This window comes from Nyctibius grandis, chromosome 10, assembly GCF_013368605.1.
Source record: "Nyctibius grandis isolate bNycGra1 chromosome 10, bNycGra1.pri, whole genome shotgun sequence".
Classification (NCBI taxonomy): domain Eukaryota; kingdom Metazoa; phylum Chordata; class Aves; order Nyctibiiformes; family Nyctibiidae; genus Nyctibius; species Nyctibius grandis.
In genome coordinates this window covers 676,241-696,629 of record NC_090667.1, presented here as the reverse complement: position 1 = coordinate 696,629, position 20,389 = coordinate 676,241, and the positions used below count along the sequence as shown (strand labels likewise).

The window sequence follows — 20,389 nt, the reverse complement described above, 5'->3', positions numbered from 1 at the left end:
GCCTGGCTCCGGGACACGACAGGAACGGGACAGTGCCAAATCCAGGCCAGACTGTCCCCGCGTGGTCCCCAGTGCCACACAGCTCTTTATATCCAGGCTGGCTCCTGCTAAACCAAAAAAGAACCAATTAACAGAAACACGTTTTCGTGACCTCACGGTATGTGTCACTGGCTCTACAGCGAACAGCATTTTTGGTTTGTTTTTCCAAGGAAATCTTCAAAAGCTCCTGCTTTCAATGCAAGACGAGCAAGAAAACTTTCTGAAATCTCAGGGACATATGAGAAATGGGAACATTAAAACCCACAGGTTTTGAGCCAGTGCTACTCTTCACTTTTGTGAAGCGTGGTAAGAAACAGCTCCTGGTTTCTGGCTCTGAGAAAAAAAATGATTTTTAACACTGGCAGCTTTCCGTGTGGCTGAGCTGCCTCACACACGACACAGCTCTGCGTAGTCACCATGCGAAAATGATGAATGAATATGAGATGGAAGGAGCAGCGAAAGTCATTTTCCCATGGCCTTGAAATGAAATGGAAGCTGAACTGAAAAGGTGCATGAGGCACAGAACTCAGACAGCCACCAACATCCACCCCAGTCTGTGCACAGATCAAAGAAAAGGGGTTTATAATATATCCTTTAAAATATGTCTTTTGTGAAGTGAGAGCTGTAATCTAGACCAAAAAAAAATCCATATGTACATAAAGTTCAGTCTCCTCAAGCTGAAATCCCCCAGATTTTTGTGGTGTTTTGCTCTCTCCTCCTATGACATCTGCGCTGGTAGCAGTAAGGGTAAGCAGAGAACAGCATATGGGGAAGAACAACTCAATATATATTAAGAGTAATTTACTGGGAAATTTTGCATGGGAGCACAGGAAATTTTGGACATACTCCTTAGGGGGACCCCTCAATAAGAGCAATGCACTGGTTTAATAATTTTGAGTTTACAATGAGCTTGATTCAGAGTGGCCCCTGAACCTTGAACACTTACCCAGCGCACCTTCATCACTTTAACCTGCAAAATTGGACTGGAAATGAAGTTACACCTTCCCAGCCATTCAGTCCTGGCGACGTGGTGCGTGCTACGAATTTCACAGCTGTTTTGCACTTCTGGACTTTCCAGTCTGTACAAAACCAGAAGGGAGTAGAAAAGAAAACCTCCTTCAGCAGGGCTGTGGGAGCATGGGTGACGGGAGGAGAAAGCCTTTTAGAAGCTGCTAAAAGATTTGTTTACAAAATCAGGAGGGTATTCTGGTCATAAAGCCAGGCAGGCACTCACAGGAGGTGATCTCCTGCCTAATCACAGTGCCATCTTTTTGCAGAGAGCGCTGCCGGGCTGCAGATTGCACTTCTCCATGGCAATGGCTTTTGCAACGCAGCAATCAAAAGATGAAGAAAAATGCTGCATCACTCTGCCTTTTACACCCTCTCCATTATTTACTTACGATTTCTCTACTAGAAACAAAGTGATGAACGCCACCAGGCCAGAATGTCCCTGTTGCTTGAAATTGCTTCTCAGCCACCTGAAAAGAGAAATTTCAGAGTGAATGGCTTCTATTGCCCAGTCCGTCTTCAGATGAGAAACCCACCACCTAATCACTATTTATCTTACCTAGGCAAATGGTAACATCCGTTTTTTCCCAATGCTGCAGCGAGGGGATGGCTGGGCACAGCAGATCATTGTAAGGAAGGTTGCCTGGATTTAAGGAAAACAAGAAGAGAAAGAAACAAAAAGTCAGTAGCAGGGCAGCATGGAGCTGTTGTCGACACACAGAGGTACCCACTCCCCAGGCAGCCTTGATCAATTTGTAGATTTGAACATGAGAAACTACTTTTTCTTGCTAGATTTAGGGAAATCTTTAATTTTCTAAGGTAACTCTAGCCTTCAACACGGCCAAGGTGCCGAGCCCAGTGCAGAGAGGAGGGAATTTCCCAGTGGGAACGGGGCAAATAAACATTTAGCTTTGAAATCCTCAGCTGGGATGCACTGTGCTGGCAATGCCGGAGCAGAGCACATCCAGTAGAGATCAAAACCCAAGAAACTCTCCACGTTGTCTCAGAAATTAGGAAGCACAGCGCTCAGTGCAGGGGAGCAGCAGTGAAAGCACACAGCAGCTTTATTAATAGCATCATTCCAGAGCAGAAACATACGGCAATTCCCAGGAGGCAGTATGTGAAATTCAGATCAAAAATATGAGGTAATATTTGAATGGCAGTGAAGAAAAGCCTTACCCAGTGCCTTTATAACAGAAAATGGCTCATACAGTTAACTAAAAAGCTCAAAGCAGCACTGCAGGGCACTCAGCGTTCAGAGATGCAGTTGACTCCTGACAGCTTCTCCTGGTTCATCTCAGACTCGGTGGAAAGTATAACTTCCATCCTCAGCTATTTCTCTTTTTCAGAGTTCATAAGCATGCTCTTTTATTAAAAGTTAAAAGCAGCGCATAAATTAGGTGCTGCTTCTTAAGAGGATGAGGCTGCTTTTAAACTGCAGGCATATGTTAAATTAGAGGGAAGTCAACTCCAGAAATCTTAGAGCAGTATGAAACAGTTGCCAGCAAGAGAGAATGATTTATTCATGCTCTGCACCGAGCTTACGCAACGAGGGAGGTTGTTCCCCTCCTCTCTCTCCACGCTGTGCAATCTGCCTTGACACTTGACCAGTCAAAAGTCCATTACTTGGTGCTTCATTATTGATATTGTAAATTGATTTAAGAGTAAATTAATTATCCATGCTCAGCCAAAAACTATTGTAGCATCCCATAAGCACGTCTCCTGGACAGTCTTCCTGCAGCCGCCTGCTCTCCAGAAACAACCACAGCCACACATGTCAATAATCAATTTGTAACATACTGTAAATATCTTCATTTTAATGCTTTGGTGCGTTGTGTTATTTTTAATATCGAGAATAATTGCACACAAAACTTTGTTCACTGCTTGGCAGTATTTTGGACCATCAGACCCAAAGCCTCATGTCACAGCTTCCATTTCTTTGCTTTTATGTTCAAGACATTTTTCCAAGTGGTCGGGTTTTGTTTTCATGGACGTTTTTTCTACTCTGAATCCATTATTTACCCCCAGCTGAGGTTAATAATAATAGTATTTTATCACACCACATGTACTCATCAGCCTAGGGGAATACTCCCTGATTTGTTGTTTTTTTCTCTTTTCTCCCATAAAATGCTTCATCAGTTCTGATGATGTAAGAGTGTATCAGAAGCCAAAAGTGCAGTGAACCCATTATCACACCTCTAGGTTCTAGGATGAAGTCTTGAGCATTGATTACAGCTATTTTTGTGACAGAAGATTTGCCTGAACTCCTGCTCAAGTCAAATGAAGGACCCCAAAGGACTTAGTGAGAAATTCCCAGCAAACTTAACAGGACTAATTAAATTTTTAAGGTCAAGACTTTCCCAATGGCAAATCGGATTTTCAGGGGAACACCATTTTTCCACAGAAAGAGTTTCTGCAGAAAAGTGCTTTCTTCTGTACTGTTCAGCCCCGTCCTCCCGAGGTGAGCTCTCCCACCCCAGCTGCAGACGGAACAGCCAGCGCAGGCTGCAGAGGAGAGCTTTCAGCACTCAATCCTTCAGCACAATATGCACATTTCCCACAGCCACGTCTCTGCTCTCTGGGCCAGCCCCTCTCCTCCGGCTGCAGCGAACGGCCGCGGGCTGGAGCACACGGCTGAGGAACCAGCTCAGTGCTGAGCTGAGCTTCATCTCCTCGCAGGTAGGTCAAACCGGGCTTGACCAGGGCACGTTAGGGAAGTACCTGTGCGAGCAGCGATCCGTTTTCAGGTTAAGCCATGTGTTTATAAGGATGCTGTTCATTAGATGCCATGCTTCTGCAAGAGGAGCACATCCATCTCATTTATTTACAAACTTTTTTTCTTTTCTGAACAAAAATACATTCACCAACTTCAGTAAAATCTTCGACACGGATAAGCCTTAATTTGTTACTGTCTTGTAATCCTGAAACTGATAAAAAGGGGAAAGAGAAAGAGCGAGGCAGTAAGTGAGAACAAATTCCCTCCTGCCCCACGGCCTCGCTAGCGATACGCCATGTGTGGGCTGTGGGAAAAGCCACCCGCAAGCCGAGAACTGGGCGTGGTAAAATCCGTGTACAATAAACAAATGGTCCATATGATGTATGACTTATAAAGTGTAGCAGCACTCTTGAAAAGGCTTTTAATTTCAGAAAACCCGCTCACGCAGGAGGAACGGCTATTTAAGGAGCACGCTGGGCCTGTGGGCAGAGGAGCTCTCAGACAGGAGTAAAGCGGCTGGCTGTATATTTGCATTTTGTAACTGCAAGTAGAAGGGGCTAATAAGAGTGGTGCAGGCCAGAAAATAGCAGAAGGGAGAATTTATACCCCATATGGTAAAGGATAAGCTGTGCAAGAAAAAAGAACTAGAAAGAAAGTAAAATAAAAAGGCAGCAGACGAGTGCAAGAGAGCCCTGGGCAAGGGCCGCGGCAGCCTGCTCCGAAGGCCGCAGCCAGCACTGGCCGCCTGATCCTCCTCGCCTCTACGTCATCCTTATTTAAAACTTTGCCCTGTACAGCTCCATATTTTGTCAGAGAGAAAAGCTTCTGGGAAATAACGACAGCAACGTCCTACGCGTAACCTGGATCTGTTCATATTTCTAGCAGAATCACTTTAATGATTATTTCCGACAACCGGGTTGTTGAACGACTTTACCTGACACATTTCCATACAAATCTGTGGCAGGAGCAATGTTTTTGCTCAGCAGTGAGTGACCCTTGTCCCCACGCGATGTTCTGCCCAGGTGTGTTTGTACAGTTTATATTCCTAGTCCTGCTTAGGGTCAGTATTACATACAACCCCCTACACCCCTGCAGGGTTTCCTCGCAGCTGCAAAAGCAGATTTCTTCGGCGTTACCTCCTGCAGACCATTAATCAAGAGCTTCAATTCCAGCAGACACTCCAGTAAAATAAATGGACAAATAAATTCCTTCTATCAATGAAAAGTGATTCATAACCACTTTCTGTTTGTATCCACAGAAATGGAAGAAGATGAAATTCAGCTTTCTCCAAGTATATTTTTTTTTTGCTCACATTACGAGGCGAGTATATCGATAGCTACTTTCTACATTGAAAGTATAAATACAGAATAACTGAAAAAAAATCCGTTTTGAGAGTTCTTACTGGGGTTTTAGTGAATTTTAAAAATCCCCATCTTTGAAATGATAAAATCACATTTCATGTTATTCTCCACTTTGGAATGTTTTCAAGGGACCAGTTTCATTTTCCTGTATTTTCCACAGTCCATCAATAAATGGCATCAGAGCAATGACAAAGTTTTACTCTGGATTTCAAAGCAACTGACTTCTAATCTCCATTGCGCCACTGATCTACACCTCAGCAATTCAGCTGATTTCCCTGTGTGTTTGTTTTCAGTCCTTTCAGCTGTCTACCTTGCCTACTTAATATTAAAGTTTTCCAGAGCAGGGAATAGCACTTACAGGATTTCTGCAGCACGCAAAACTTCGGGCCCCTAATCTACACACTAACACAATGTAAATGGCTTATTTCCAAATATTTCTTTTGTATATTAGAATGAAAAGAAGTTTTCAATAATGTAAAGACAACTGGGCTGATTAAAGACTAACTCCTGGAGAAGGACAAACACTCCTTCTGTCTTGAGGGATGCATTTAGAAATCACAGCTCCCCTTGGCAGCTGCAAAGATACCGGAATCTATTATTCATCAATCAAGTTGTCATCACCTAGAAGATTAGATGGTGGCCCAAGAGACATAGCCAATATAAGTTTCTACATTTCTCAAGAATAAATAATAAAAATAAAAGCAAACTTAAGGAGGATTTGGTCAGGGAAGGGAAGATGAGAACATGGTGGGAGGGAAGGCAAGGACCTCACCACCGAGGCAGTGTGAGATATGGAGTGTCTCGGTGAGCAAGGCTCTGTACACAGCTCCATACAAGAGTCTCACAAGTAAAACCCAAAAAGCACAGTCTAAATAAAATTAACATAATGCAAGTACGAAGTGTGATGAAAGTCACCGACCAAAGAGTGGCTATCAGCATCCCCTGTGAACCGGAGGCTCTCATGCACCCCCACATCTTTCCCCTCATAGTCCCCTGGGTGAGCCCAAAGTGGCTACTGACATCTCCTTGTCCTAAAGTAACCCCAGGTGCCCTCATTTAACAGTGGAACAGAGGAAAAACAGGAAAAAAAGACCATTAAAAAGGTGTTTTTTTAGCAAATACGTAACAAAAGCATTTCGGTTCATTCACTCCGAGTGTCCCATTATCAAAATACACATAGTCATCCCTCAACCCTTAATACAGCTGACATTATCTTACCTGTCCTCTCCATTATTCTTGGTGACAAACGAACAGTATGAACGCCCCACAGCTCTAGGATAAGTATGCTTCCCTTACAGATTAGGTTAGATGATTTAGTGCTAACAAACATATCCATGAAAAGAAAATAGACACGCTAATCTATAAAGATTTAGATGAAGGAAGAAGCCATCAATCTGCCAAGAGTTATCAGGTTGGTTTTCTCCCTGTGTTACTACAGAGATTTCTTTTTAAACTATCTACCCTTGCTACTAAGGAGATTATGCATGAATTGCAGCTGGAACACATTTTTTTCCTAAAAAATAGGGAATTTACCAAAAAGGCATCCATCTCCCATGTGTGGGAGGACACCTTGCCAAGGAAACAGTCTTCTCTTTGAAACTTCTATTTCCCTAATCAGGAAAGCTCTCACTATGTATTTACCAGTAGGAATAAAAGGGGGGAAATAGACAAAAATAACATTCCAGCACTGCTATCAAAATAAATACAGGTGTGGCTCCAGAAAAGCTGTAACATTTATATTTATAAACACTTTGGCTGGGGTTTTGTTGTTGTTTGAGTGCTTCATCACTGTCTTTCCTCTTCATCTCAGAAGACATTTGTTGTTTCCCTAACCCACTCAACACCTTGTAATCCAGCTGGTACCAGCACCAGGTATTGCTCCCAACAGAACGGGCTACCCACTGCACCGGGGGACATGAGAAACCCAACCCAGCTCCTCGGCTCCTCCCCACCTCGTCTCAGCTCCCAGGCCACCAGCCACCGAAGGAGAGTCTCAGCCCAGGTCACATCCCCGACCACGGGGCTCAGCACCCCCTCACACACGTGCGATCCCAGAAACACCGAGGGAAACCATTTCACTGTCACCTTACTCAGCCAAATCAGCAGAAAACAGTACAAAATTGTTTTAAAAGCTATTAAAAAAAAAAAACATTTCTTCAGGCAACCTCTACCACTTTCAAGCCTAAGAGGAATTTTAAACCCCTGGCATTTCATTAAGCTGAAAATAGGGGAAATCAGTCTGCCTGTGCAAAGCTCGTCAGCTCGCGTGGTGATGCTGCTGGCTCAGCCTGAAGGACACAAAAAAAAAGGGACAACCCTCCCTGTCCCCTGGGGCACAGCGTGGCAGCAGCTGAATGCTGCATCCCTGCCTGGAAAAACATGCTGAAGTCAAGGTTTGATCAGGGTGGAACTGCGGGGAAGTTTAAGGAGGAGAGATCCAATTTCCACACAGGAATTTGGCAGGACTGTGGGCTTTAAAGGCTTCCCAAGAAGCAGAGCCATATCCCAGAGAACACAAAATACAAAGGGTTATTTCAGCCGCTCCACGCTCTGTGCATGACCCCAAACCTGTGTCAGCAAACCTCTAGCCATCACTTTTTTTGCTCTTTGCTGATATTAGTTCCAATAGCTCTGCAAGACCACACTGGAGTCATCCACCACTAACTAGAGAATTAACCAAATTCTAAACAAAGGGCACTCCTGACTGGTGACATCTTATCTAGAAAGAAGCCAGTGTTAGATTCAGCCCGAGTTCACCATTTAGGTAAGAGAAAGACATGGGAAATGTTAACTGAGAACCTCACATCGCCACTGGTGGGAAAAGACTCATTTATTGTGTTATGCTGCTTGAAACCCACTTTTTTCTGCATATGTTAAGTGATAATTCACATCATGTTTAATGAATGAGATAGAAATGCCTTCCGTTTCTACATAAATTAGAAGCATTTATACTCTAAACAACTGAATAGTTATTTGCTAAACTATGATGCAGCTCTAGTCCAACTGATGTCAGTAGGATCACTCACGTGAGCGATTGCTTGCCAATGGGATTAAGGGGTCACTCGCTGGTGGCAAATGAGACACCCTTTGCAGAACACTTGTAAAAGTCCCACAGTGCTTTAAAACCCCTGCAGCCAGGGCCCGCGGCGTTCCAGCACCCCAGCTCCACGCTGGGGTGTTTTTTCAGCACTGACTTGCCGCAGAAAGTGCCGTCTTCAGTCACAAACAATTCCTCACGGCATCGTGAGGCTCCTGTGAAATCTCTCATCCAAGCACCGGCCAACCTCCAACCAGCTTAGTTTGCAAGATCTGACAAGATCAAAGACTGAAGTGCAATAGCCCCAGGCAACAAAAAGTACAAAAATGTACACGTGTCAATTCAGTGAGCACTAATTCTACCAAAAAATAAGTTAGGAAAATGGGAAAATAACACCTGCATCTCTCTGTGAATGCTCGAAGGCAGCCCATCAATTACATGGCTATGCCAGAATAGACATCGGCATTAATCTGCAGGATGTGCTGTTATTGTTCTCCACCTCCCTGAGCACATAGACAGATATTTTTGACATTAGTACTCACTGCCTGCATTCTCCACAGTGATATGTACAGGTTTAGTCTCCTAGAAAATTCTGAATCCTCTCCTTTGCGAACAGCTTTGGGAGACTTCACTGAGGCTAAGTGGATGTCACCAAGAAACTCAGTATACGACCCAGTCCTACAGGCAACCATTTATATGCAGAATATTAAGCTTCTGTAACAAATGGCTGGTGTACTCAGGTACTGCTGAGTAAGCTCCTGCAGCTCTCAGAGTAGTGTCTGCTCTTGCTTCGTCCAGGCAAGGATATTCCCTCTAATTCTCATGCTTCAAAAGGCCGATTTAAACATTTGCACCTTTTCTTTGCACAACAGCAATCATCATGTTAAGCAATAAATATAACAATCCCTTTTGACAGAACGCCTCGATATTGTCCAGCTGGAATAACATGGAAGGATAACTGGAGTAACGTGGAGGGATAACAGGAGTAACCAAGGAATAGTCTCTCATGCTAAGGGACATTTTCTGAGAAGAAAACTAGAGGAGCAGCCTTCTGTAAGATGGGAAAGCAATAGTTATTCACTTACACATTTCAGCATGTTAAAGCTGTTTTGGTGGCACCTGGGACTCCAGAAATGCTTTTCCATTTTCACAAAAGTTATTAGGATGTTTGTATATCATTGAGGACCACTTGGCTGTAGATCCATCCTGCTAGAGAGTAAGCTGGACGGAGCAGCAAGCAATCTGTTCAAAGGTTTATGGCAAGATCAATCACCACGGAGCACAATGAAGCGATAAGGGATTTCCCTGCGTTTTTAGAGAGCTGTGAATACCACCGTGTACCCAAGCAGAGGGACTGGTTCCTCCAGCAGGTCCCTGCCATCCTGATTCAGCAGGTACCTGCGGTGGGGCTGGCCTCGGTGCTCCCCAGCTCCCACCGACCGGAGGCAGTGGGTGGGTGTCACCTCTTTGCCTCCAACTCCTGAACTGTGCTCACCTTCACATGACAAGCCTCTCGCCAGAGACCTTGCAGCAGGGTGTGGAGTAATTCCAGCTTTTCACCAGAGCAGTGCTCCAACCAACTTCGTGACGGCAGTAAACGCGTTTGAAGCCTACCACAGCCTTTCCGTCAATACCACGCTCATCCCCGCCAAGTCAACTTAATAAGTGCAGTTCATCAGGCCTGTCCCTTTCACTGCTTCTCTCCTGAAGGGGAATATAATGCATTTAACATGTCAGCTATTTAAAGGGTTCTTTCATGTGCGGCCTCAGTTCATCACTAATAAAATACATTTCACTCTGCTGTTTTGTTCCCTGTGTGCTACATGCTGTATTGAATTTAAGATACAGCTTCTCAACACATTTTTTAGCAGGAAATAGTCATCTGAAGACTCATTAAAGCCTTCCAGACTTCTAGTTTCAGTGTCAGATGCCGTTAAACAAGCACCATAATGAAGAACGGCAGCAAGCGCGAGCAGGCAATGCTGGTGAGAGCCGTGTGATGATCCTTCTTTCTCCAGAGCAGAGGCTATTCTTCAAACCACCCTCCACGTGATGAACCTTTCCTACCACCTCCTTTCTGGCAGGGCACAGAGCGAGCGACCCGACCTCCATGGGGCAGACGTTGTGTTGCAGGAACAGTGCCGAGCAGCTGGCTTCAGAGACCAAACTCATCCCAAATACGCTGCTTTTCCACGAGGAATTACTCCCTGAGATGAAGGCATCGCTCACTGGCTTTCACTCTTTGTCTCAGTCAAGTTTTTGAGGAAGACACAAACTTTGGGATGTTTGTTCTAAGCAAAATGAACGTCATTCATCACCTTTGGAGAACCACCAGTCACTAAAAGTTAATGCCTCCCAAAGCTTCTCAATTGCAAATTCCTTTCTAATACAAAGTTAAAAACAACCTCTGAAATGCAAATAACCCAGCAACCTACACAAGATGATTTATGCCATGCCATCTTTTTCATGCAAATAAATTAAAAGAAGAAAATGTAATTTAGGGCGAACTGCATTGTATAATAAAATCAAAGAGTGACATTATGTCTGCAAAACTCTGAGTGCAACGTGTTGCTGCCATTGCTGCTGGAGGTTTAACCTTCCCAAACATGGAGAAAGAGATTCTGAGTTATTTAGGTTGATTTTGTATACAAACCTTCTTATGGCTTCAGGCGTGTCAGGAAAAGACACTTATTTTAATTTCTTTATGTTGGTGTCATTTCAAGGGAAGGCAGAAAGTCTGATTCTCAGTTAACGTCTGAAACAGCAAAGGAGAACGAAGAGCCTCCTGTAAGAGCAAACCAGCCCCAACCCAGTCCCCGCCGGAGTCCAGGGAGCGTGGGGTGAGCTCCTCTCACACCAGGCTGCCCACGCCGGCGGGTTCAGGGTGTGAAACCATTAGAAATGCAACCTCAGAACAGGAAAGGTGCTTTGAACCAACAAGGACTGGAAGATGCACCAAAAGGCGCACGCTGAAGAAGTCAACGGCAACAAAAGCTAACGCTACACTAAGGTCAACGTTGTGTAACTGTTCAAGTAGTAGTAATCACAACAGAGGAGATGGCTTTTTCTGTGGGGGCTGATGGAGACCAAGCTCCATTATAGCGAGGACTGGGAGTGGGGCACCAAGCCCCCTCCCCTGCCGCACTGGGCAGCGCCTGGGCCCCGCCGGCGTGCTGCGGGAACTGCATCCCCCTCTGCGTTACCTTATGGCTGATGTTAACTTCGGGATTTTTGTTCTGCTCTATTGAACTTTACCAAATGGAGGGGAAAAATCTCCTCTGATAAACCGAGTGGATGTGATCCAGCCCGGTGGGGTGATCGCACTCCACTCCCAGCAGCCGCCCGCAGCAGCCTGCCCTCGCAGCCACACTGCCTGCCGCGCTGCACAGCTCCCTTCAGGCTGGAACCTAAACGGGAAAGGACTTATAGATTTGTTTACTATGGCTATGCAGCGAGTCAGGCGGGTGTAAAAGTGCCCCGCTATAAATAACGGCGGCGAGGGGACAGCAGCCCCAGCACAAGGAGGAACGCTAAAGCTCTCTCAAAGGGATGACTTGCACAGTGCATAAATCTGAGCCGAGTGATACTACCCTGAGCCCCGTTAACAGCAAAGAGCTTGTCTAAGCTGTTGGGCTGTCACCAGACACTTCCAGCCCAAGGACACCCTGTCCGGGCACCCGGCCACGCCAGCTCCAGTCAGAGAGAAAAGGCTGCCAGAAGCTGAGGCACGACAGACAGCTTGTGCGCAGAGCCTGGGAGGATTTTGTGGTCTCACATCCACATAAATTGCCACTAGCAGCTTATAAAACCCAAGGATTGATCTACAAGGCTCTCTGAATTTCATTTTAAGTCATAAATTTCAACCAAGTAAAGATATAGGCCTTAGATTTATTTTTATTAATGTTATATTAATTATATTAATATTAATGTATATTAATAGCAGTAAGAAAAAACTGTGCTATTAAAAAGAAACAGCTACTTATAAATGAACAGATCTTTTCTAAATCAGGGTCATTTCTCCTGGTCATGATAAGACCCTGTCAGGTAATCATAATCCTTACAGAAAAATGCTATGCCTTCACTGCTCTCCTCTAAGATAGTAAATCTGAGACAACCTGTCTGGTTCTTAAAATATAATTCCTCTTTACTACAACTGATCTTCTAAAATGGGCTGGAGGACGTGTCTTATTCCTTCTTTTTCATTGGCGAAGCCTCAGATCTGCTTAGGGTTGTTTTGTTCATCTCCCACTATGCATGTTTTTGCAGGAAGGGGAAGTCTTCAAACAGAAAAATATCATAAGCACCAGCCAGGGACTGCAAAATCCCAAGCTCCAACTTGAATTCTGCCAAAGAGACAACGTGTGGCCTTGGGAAGAATCACCTCTCCTCCCTGCAGGCTCTCCATCTGCTGCTCACTAATAAAATGGGATTATAAAACTGCCCCATCCCAAAGGGCAGGTAAAACTTTGAAGGTGAAAATTCTGTTACAAGCATGATACATTACTATAACACAGCAAAAACCCTTTCAGGCCTCTTTTCTCCTCTATTCAGTGAAAAGCAGCTACATTTCAAAATGAAAGCTGTGGACCGGCTTTTGCATTTGCACAGACTTCTTTCAGCAGGCGGCAGATTAAAGCTGAGAGAATAATCCATAGCAATTAATTTATTCAATGAATTTAGCCTCATTTTCTGTTCACAAAATGTCTGCAAGCCATTTACCATTTTTTTTGTGGTTTACTCCGTTATTGCAATGTAACTCTTGGTCTGTAAATTACTCCTGAACAATTAGCCCAGCGTATTTTAGAAGCTATTTGGGTTAGTTTCAATTTAATACACGGGGCACATTGTCTCTTTGTTCTCTACTCACCATTAAGAATAAGAAAGGGCACAGATGTGGCCGGGATCCAAACAGCCGCGTTCACTGACTGCACCCAAAAACACCCTGGTCACTCGGCTCCTAGGGCTGGTTGGCTTCTGCAACAGAGAAAACGGAGCCCTGCTAGAGACAGTTATACAGGGCTGTCTCCACCCCGTGATGGGTCAGACTTCCTCTCTAGAAACATGCTCCAGAAAAAAATACATTTTTTACAAAGTTGAGCATTTTGTGTGTCTGTGAATGTTTTCTTACGTTGGTTTAAGTATATGTTTTCACAAGCATGTCCATCAGCATAGACAATTACTGCAACGTTAACAAATTTCCTTCAGTTTTCACCAAAAATGGAGGAATCCTTCAAGGTGTGTTACCAGAGGGAACACTGAGAAGTGGTATTTTAACAAAAAATGGATGGCGTTACCGGTGGGTAAAGGGGCTGCTGGCAAAGCCCATGCAAGTTACCACCAGACTGGCTACAGGTTCAGAGACATTTCAGCGTTTTAATGTGCTATTGGCTTAGCAAATAAATAAATTACAAAGTGCAAAAAGAGCTTCTGGGAAATACATTAAGGCAATTTGCAAATAATTGCAGCGAGCTGGGCTATTACGACTTTGACTTCTGAAGTATAAAATCTCCCAGAGATAATGATGATAATCATATTGAAAATAGTTGCCACCCTTTAATCTTCTAAGACAAAACAGAGATCTTGGGGAATTTGGGACCCTGTTGCTCTAATTGAACATCTGACAGGAAAGTAATTAGAGTGGAAAGCAAAAGGGTCACCGGATTGCCTGTGCAGAATCCATCAGCCTCCGCTTGCCATCGCACGGGGCAGCTAGCTCATCTCCCGCGCGGGTTTCTCATTTAAATAGCTTCGTTGCCAATAAAACGGCTGTCAGACAGACTATTTCCAGAACAGATTTGGATCTCAGTAGCTCGCACCGGGCATGTAAAGATTCACCATTCATTATAAAGGCAGTTCAGGAAAAATGGCACCAAAACGCTGGAACAAAAGTCGTTTGCTGACAACTCTGTTAAGATGCAGCGTCGCTACCTGGAGTTTCATTTTTCTAAAGACAAGAGAAATACATCAAAAAAAAAAAAAAGGCACCACTATTTCCATCAGCAATAGCTTTCTGCCGCCCCAGCCCCCTTCCCTCCAAGTGTGCTCTGCTTTTACAGCACGTTCACGTCCCTGGCTGGGGCAGGCTGCGGCCGCTGCCTCGCCTGGGATGAGGGCGATGCTCGGCCGCCCGCATCCCCCAGGACACCCCAGCCACTGCTGGAGGGACAGCACCACACTGAGCCTGGTCAGCACGAGGAGAGTCCATGGGAAAACTGCAGCAAAGCTCCTCATGGGCAGAAAAGAGATTTAAGGGAAGAGAGAGAGAAAATCGTGAACTGCTGGTGGTGTGCTGAGGGAGGCTCTCAGAGCAGGTTTAATTCAACAGCCTTGGAATTCAATGGAAAAAATCCCACTGGCTTCAGAAAAATAGCAGGCTAAATCCACTACAGCCTTTCAGAGCTCAGGGGATATCTGTCAGTGTAACACGTGACACGGACGTGCAAAGGAATCAAAAGATCATCCATTCAGTTAATTCAGCAGCCGCTATCAGATGGTTGAAAAGTAAATGCCAACTGACAGTCACAACATATTTCATAGACTTTAATTAGTGTGAAGTATGAAGGCAATTTCATCCATGATGCCTATCTCTGGGAAATAATTTGATTTTTTCTTTAGTTGAAATGCCTGTATCCCATTATGTGTTCTCAACACATAACCATATTTCAACCTGGCGAGTCAATAAGGATATTTTCTCTGCTTTTCATATATTCTTTTTAGGTTTCATTTCGGATGTATTAGAGAAGCTCCTAGAGGCTACTACCTGCTTTTCTTGTTTAATGTATGAACCTAATTCCCATAGAGAGCAACAAAATATTCTCTACCTCAGTACAGAGGACTCTGAGCAAACCTGGCCAGTGGAAGACGTGCCTGCCCACGGCAGGGGTGCTGGGCTAGGTGATCTTTGAAGGCCCCTTCCCACTCAAAGCGCTCTGTGATTCTGCACTTCATCTGAACACAGTGACTGGCAAAGCTGGCTCTCATCTCAGCTTCAACCTTTAGGAAAATAAAAGGACAGAGCCCAGGTCCCCCCTCGTGCTTTGTGCTGGAGATGCAGGATAGGACCATGTCAGCACCCTACACAGGTGTGACAGACCAAACAAAAACTGCTGTGCCAGGGCTGAGGAAGGGCTGGAGCAGCCAGGACACCCACCCAGCCAGGCTCCATCCCCCCGAGACTCACCCTAAGAGTCTTCAGAAACTTCTTGTTTTCAGCCAACTCGCAGACATTCAGCTGATGCTGTTTAACTCAGGGTCATTGCTCAAGGCTAACAATAAAAAAGCCTCCTTGCATTTTCAGAGCTCTGGAGGAGGTATAAAAACAAATTACCTAGAAAAAGAAGCACTTTGAGAAAGTGAACTAAGGTGATTGAAAAATAAGTTTGGTGCTCAGCCAGTATAACATTTGGATTTTGAAATACAAATTATTCCTAATACGAGGGTTAAGCTCATATCAAAAAACTATTTTTCTCCTTCAGATCATCTACGAAGAAGAGCAAAAGAAGACAAAAGAAAACCCAAGCCACACAGTGCGGGGGAAATGCAATGCTGTATGGATCACTATTTCACAAGTCCAAGAAATAAATCCAAGAAATTTCTCCTATTTATCCCATAACTGATGTAACGATGTACTTGGATACAGGGCTCAATTAGCAAAACAATGAGATTTTCTATCTTTGCTCATGACGAAATATTTTTTCAGTCAAGTATTCTAAAAGTCTCTCCAACTTGCAGACCATGTGTAGGACTACACATTCCTTAGTACAGGCAATAAAACTCCTGTGATTACAATATGAAATACATAAATATGAAGACAGTGATAATGACACACACTTCATCCTGCAGGTACTTCTCTGGATGTTCCCCAGAGCCTTCCACACTGCCGTACAGCCTGGAGTTAATTCCTAGCATTAATACCTTTTATTTCTACCCTGGTTAATCTGGCAAATCGATCCAGCTCGTCTAGTCCCCAGCCTGGAATCCGGCCATGGTCTAATTCGGATCCAAGGACAGACCAGTTCTTCCATCCTGCCCATCTCCCACCCAGCACCTACCACTTCCACATACAGTGAAAGTTCCAACTTCCCACCCTAGAAATTGATTCTTAACCATGTCTCAAAACCGGTGAGGAGCACAGTACCCCACAACCCGTCATCCTCTCGATGAGACACCAGGACTATGAGAGGCAGAAAATACAGCCTTGTCTCCACGTGCAAGTGGATCCAACACCACCTTTCCTTGCCGGCGGGTGGGAAGGGTTGCTGCGTGGAGAGCTGGCTGCCTTTCTGCAAGAGGTGCAGGGACTCCATGGAAGGACTCTGGGGAAAAAACCTGACGAGCTCTCCACAGATCTAAGACATTCCCGTCATCTCCATGCAGTTAGATTTTGGTTTTCCCTTATACCTAAGCCTGATCAAGTGGTATCACCACCATATGAAATGTACTTTTTCTTAGTATTGTCCCATTTCTCTCAGCAATTCTGCCTGTGACATGCTGAACGGTTCTTCAGATCCTTGATACTTGGAGCCTTGAAACACTCACAAAGAGTTATACTTCCCCTTAAGTCATTGTTCAGCCAGGCTATACATACTTAATTGTTTAATCTTTCCTCATAAATCCTCTCCTAGCTTTAATCATTTTAGCTGCTCTGTGAATCATCTCCATGTCCCCAGAACTGGCACCATGAGCACAGCCCCCAGCAGAGCCTGACAAGAGATGCACATTGAGAGACAACTGCAATTGCTCTGCAGCTTCATACCTGTAATCCAGAATTATTTTGCACTTCCATTCAACTACCAGTCTTAGAACTAGAATTTAACCTACCACTAAAATCTCTTTTGAAGTCTCTGTTTCCCATGCGATGCTCCTCCATTATATGGATTTATGTCCTTGATACTTCAGCTCTAGGGAACAGCAGGAGGCACCTCTCCCCCTCCTGGCATCTCAGAGGACAAACAGCTGATGGGAGAGCTTGTCTGTAGGGACGGCAAACGCTTCCCTGCAAGAGTCAGGTCAAGATGATGAATTTTAATTCACTTCTACTAAATATATTCAGGTTATTTTCCCCAAAACTGAGCTGACAACCTTCCTCTGCGTCAGTTCTTTGGCAGTAAAATCAAGGTACCAAATTGGTTGCGCCTTTCCTAACACCTACCAGCTCACAACTGCAAGGGACGAGCCAAAGTTTATAAAACGTTGGCGTCAACAGCACTGACAAGCCTTATGCTGTTCTAGAGGAAGGACAGGCTGCAGGTTTTGATAGAGAGATAGATGGATACAGCCATAAATATATTTAATTATGCAATGTCACATTTCTGAGTTCTTCATTCTATTCTCCTCCCTTTTTGGAATAACAAAGACAAATTTGAAAACTTGACTGAAATTACAATCCAGGACCAAATCTATTCATCTGGACTATTCAACAGATGATTTATCCTTCAGCAGATGTGGTCTTAACTATGCAGCACAGCTCAAGCGAGGCTATTAAAATCCTACACCAACCACCAGCGTGCTGAAAATTAGCCAGCATAGAGCCAACAGCAGCACAGTATTATTACCTAATATACGTGATTGATAGAGCAGCTCACTGTTAGCTGTGATCAAACAGTCCCTCATACAAGTATTGTGTGGTGTGGTTTTGTTAAAGAAAAAAAAAATATTTAGGAGTTTGCTTTTAAGCTTTATTTTTATGGGGATATTTTCATAAACAAGTCGGACATGATGCTAGGTCATGATGTCATTAAACTTTGCGTCTGAAACTAAAATAGAACTGACAAATGTGCCTCTCAAAGCCAGTTTATCTTACAAGACCCAAGGCAGGAAAAAGGTTTATTCATTTATTGTTTGTTTTCCCAACCAGGAAATGAGGCAGGAGAGGCTCTCTCAAGCAAGGCCCTGAAGACTCACAGTCAGTGAGTTACTCTGGCCAGATGTAGTCTAGTACTTACTCACATTTCTACTCATATTAACGTAAATGCACCAACGGCAGCAGAGGCACTGCTGACTTCACGGCACAAGCAAAAACGAACACTAATGACACTGCCAAGAAGGGCACAGAGCCGAGCTGGGTGTGAAGGTGGTCCCACCCTGAAGGCAGTGACAAGGAGCTGCTGTGAGGACACCGATGCGCTTCAGAAGAGTGTGAAGAACGTGCGCGAGTTAATGCTCAGATCAAAACTATGCTGAACCACACTTCCCAGGGATGTACGTTGATCTGTGTGCCATGATTACACTCATGAATGGCTCATTGTCACCAGTTACAGTATATTAGTTTTCATTAAGATGCTTTTCTTTTTATCTCATGTTTGCCAGAATAGTTTTATCTATAGCCGTAAACTACAACAGGACACTTGTAAGGTGAATCTACCACCAGTTGTTCAAACTAGAGGAGTAATACCTCTCACAGCAGAATCTGAAGGACCAAAAGGCTCCACCTAAATAATTCAATACAGTTAAAAGACACCAGTACACTTAAGGGCATTTTAAAAGCATCTCACTCAACGTCCAGCTGCAGGCCAGGGGCTCCGAGGGCAGCAGACAATTTTTATGGATTTCTAAACCTTCACAGGATTAATTATTGCGTGCATCTGCTGATGTGTGCACACCCCATCGTCACAAGCACAAGCACAGAGCCACTCCTGCAAACCCACGTCCAGACTTTACCCCAGCGCTCAACAGCAGCAGGTTCATCTCACCACTGGTGAATATTCCTCGGACCCAGGAGCTCAAAACACCCGCCTGTCCTCTGCCTCAGGAGGAGAGGGATGATTAAGGAGGGGTAATTAAGGGTCGAGATGAAGTGCACGGGCTGGGTCCACCTGCCTGCGACACGCTCGACCCACGTGGTCTGGGATTGAGCCGCCTACCAGTCACACCAGGTACTAACAGATCTTTCCTGGGTTGAACCACCATGAGCAAGAGGAGTCTGTACCTTCACCTCTCTCTAGGATTTAATTTTCCCTCTTACCCCATATTTAAAACAATAACAGAGCTGTTATTAAGCAGAATTACAGAAGACTCACCTTATGTATCTTCATGTATCTCATTAATCTTTTACACCAAGCTTGCTGGAAAACGAATAAGGGTTTTTAATCAGACGGTGTAAGATCTTGTGAAGCGACAGCTCTTATGAATTGCAGTTGTTGTCTCTCGCACAGAACTTTGACACTGGCAAAGCAGAAGAATAGACACAGTGAAGAACATCCATTTTACAAACATGCAATTCATCAAATGACACAGATCAGCTAAATTACATGAAAATATATCTGGAGACTTCATAATGTCACCTTACATTCCTGATAGGATTTGACAGATACGGGCTGAAGAGAGCTGCTCTAAGCTGCACAGAACACCATCACCGGGTGAGATTATTCTATCACTTTAATACCAGCTATTTTCTCATCTTTTAGGGGCTGTCTTTCCTTCTAATCTTACAACTGTTAAACTACTGACATGCTTTCTGCTATTCTAGTTAAAATGGCATCCCTTTCTCAAACCAAAGTACATCTTTGTTATACATTGAGGGAGGAGATGGAGGCATTCCTGTTCGATCGCATCCAATGAAAGGATGGGAAGGAAGATAAGGTGCAGCAACCTTTCAGCATTTGGCTGTCTTTGATTAGGAGATGCTGAGCGTGAAACTTGTCTTCTGCTTCACTTTGAGTCCTTTCTGAATCTTGTCTCCTACCTCGCCTCCTGCACGGGACCCCCTTCTCTCAGGTCAAGCTCATAGGAGTGAGCTGGGGTTTCAGTGCTATTAATCCATGTACCTCCCGAGTACTCACACTCCTGCTGAAACCACCAGGCTTTCCAGCAGCTCCTCAGAACCTTCCAGTACTTTCCCACAGCGTCCAAGACATGTAGGACCTCATCAGAGAAGCACAGAAGAGAGCCCTGGTCCTGCTGCCAGGCGCTCTGGTGTAGACCTGCCAGCGCTTTGCTGACTCCAGAGGAAGAGTGCAGGAGCTGGAGCAGTAAGCAACACAGACCTCTCCTCAGGGCTTCACTCACGGCTTAACACAGCAGAACTGAAAAGGCTTCTGAAGAAATATAAAATGATCATTTACATTGTAAACACTACACTGGTTTCTGCTGCAAAAACATCCTGATGGAGGATGTTGCTGCAACGAAAAACCACTTTAAGTGCTCCTCCAAACAGCAACATTTCAGGAATGTTCTTGGGGTCTCGTATTTGTCTGATTTTATTTTCCTCTCCTCCTGCATTACCCAGTG

At 44.5% G+C, this 20,389-nt stretch overlaps 2 long non-coding RNA genes across 2 annotated transcripts; both read right to left on the bottom strand.

The window, feature by feature from the left end:
* Positions 1–1,613: 1,613 nt before the first annotated feature.
* LOC137668083 (uncharacterized) lies at positions 1,614–13,907 on the bottom strand. Its single transcript, XR_011048873.1, has 3 exons — positions 13,819–13,907; positions 13,029–13,135; positions 1,614–1,690 (listed from the first exon to the last, which is right to left on the bottom strand). It is a non-coding gene; the product is annotated as an uncharacterized lncRNA (long non-coding RNA).
* Positions 13,908–17,097: 3,190 nt separating this feature from the next.
* LOC137667549 (uncharacterized) lies at positions 17,098–20,179 on the bottom strand. Its single transcript, XR_011048810.1, has 3 exons — positions 19,942–20,179; positions 19,180–19,324; positions 17,098–17,156 (listed from the first exon to the last, which is right to left on the bottom strand). It is a non-coding gene; the product is annotated as an uncharacterized lncRNA (long non-coding RNA).
* Positions 20,180–20,389: the final 210 nt, after the last annotated feature.